Raw genomic sequence first — 1,914 nt, 5'->3', positions numbered from 1 at the left:
GCTGGGAGTCAGAGTCGATTTCATGGTAACCGGTTTGGCTTTGCGGAGGGATGTGGTGGCCGGCTAGAGGAGAACAAAGGCACTTCCCGGATGGATGCCAACATGACGGCTGATGACTCCGGTCACAAGGACAAGGACGTGCTCCTGTCGCTCCCAGCCGGCCCTAGTCCCTTGCTGTCACTGAAATTCCCCATCACCTAGAACATTCTCTTTGGTGACCAAAACTAAGATTTTTGCCACTTAATTGAATGGGGGCTTGAAATGAAGTGGAAATTTTGGAAAACAAAGGTACATTTCTCCCACATCCAACTTTAGGGACAGAGATTCATAACTGCCACATTTTAATGAATGTATTTCAGTGTCACGGGGCTGGCGAGGGGGGTTTCAAGTGAGTTGCTTGGCCAGGCAGACTTCCTGTCTCTGCTTCAGCTGGTTTTGCTTTGTTTGTGTGCATGTTCTCAATGTGACAGGGTGTCCAGCGGAGGAGATAGGTTTCAATTAGGATTGAATGCACAAGTGGCCACTTTGAAATCACGAGTTTGAATCCTGGATTAGTCACACATTCCCAAATAAGCTAATAGAGTTTGATAACAGTCAAATCACAGGGATTAAAATAGAAAAAAAATTCTTTGGCCTCAAATTTCATCTTGCTCTCTGGGATGCCATTAGCAGCTGAAAAGTTGGATGTAGTTAGTGATTTTTTTCAACTACACACCAAAAGAAGCTCCCCAGAAATTGTGATAATTATGTAGACCGAAAGCCTTAACCAGGAGTCCTTGCTGGCGTAGTGGTGACACATCGGACTGCTAATCGCAAGGTCGGCAGTTTGAAACCACTAGGTTCTGCTCAAGAGAAAGCCGAGGCTTTCTACTCCCGTAAAAAGTTAGTCTCAGAAACTCACAGGGGCAGCTCGACTCTGTTCTAAGGGGCGGCGAGGAGTCAGAATCGACTCCGTGGCAGAGAGAAGGCTTTAGCCGAGTGACTGAATCAGGTTCTCTCCTGGTAGGATTTTGTTCCTAACCTAGCCTTTTCTGCAGTCATTGAAAACAAAACAAAACAAAACAAAACAAAACAAAAACCAAGGCTTCAGAATACTTGGTGTAAATGGAGAGCTCTTATGCAACAGGTTATAAGGATTGGTATACATTTATTAAAAAATATGATGAAGGAAAACTTGCATGATAGATAAAATGTTCGCTCAATTCACCAATATGGGAGACATCACATAGACCTAAAGCTGAACTAAAGCCTAGCTCTCCTTCACAGGTTCTGTGTCCAGGAGCCAAGAGCCCGGTGCACCTCCTGGATTCTGCCATGCACACGCTCTACTCCCTGATCAACAAAGGAGCAAACCATGTCAAGAAACATGGAGGGTGTCTTTTGTGGTGAGGGCTAGGAGATAGAAGCTTGGTAAGGCATTAACATTGTATTACAGAGACTGCAACAGTTAGGTACTAGGCTGCTGATTGAAAGACCAGTGAATCAAACCCACCCAGGAGTACTGCGAGAGAAAGACCCGGCAATCAATCCCTGAAGATTCAGTCAAGGGAACACGAGAGGATAAGTTCTTTTCCACTCTTTTATAGGAGGTTGCTGTGTTGTAGTGGTTACACAATTTCACATCAAATTGATAAAATGATGAAGGGGTGGGGTTTAGCCTGTCAATAAGGTCATAGAGTGGTGATCCCTCCTTGTGGGCGTAGCCCTCTCATGAGGATTCTGGGAACTTTTCTTTCTTGATTCTGCCACCAGAAGAGGCGAGCCACCCTCTTCTCTCCTCCCTTCTCCTCCCCTCCCCCCATTCCCCTTCCCTCCCCCGCCCCTCAGTTTCCCTTTCCTTCTGACACCATGTGGAGTCAGCCAGAGACCTGGAGATGCATCTACCACCATCGGATTCACAGGACTGTCCACCCA

The sequence above is a fragment of the Echinops telfairi genome, unplaced genomic scaffold (assembly GCF_000313985.2).
Source record: "Echinops telfairi isolate 266 unplaced genomic scaffold, ASM31398v2 ScPeMD7_7420;HRSCAF=8458, whole genome shotgun sequence".
Taxonomy (NCBI): Eukaryota; Metazoa; Chordata; class Mammalia; order Afrosoricida; family Tenrecidae; genus Echinops; species Echinops telfairi.
Note: the sequence above shows the minus strand (reverse complement) of the source record.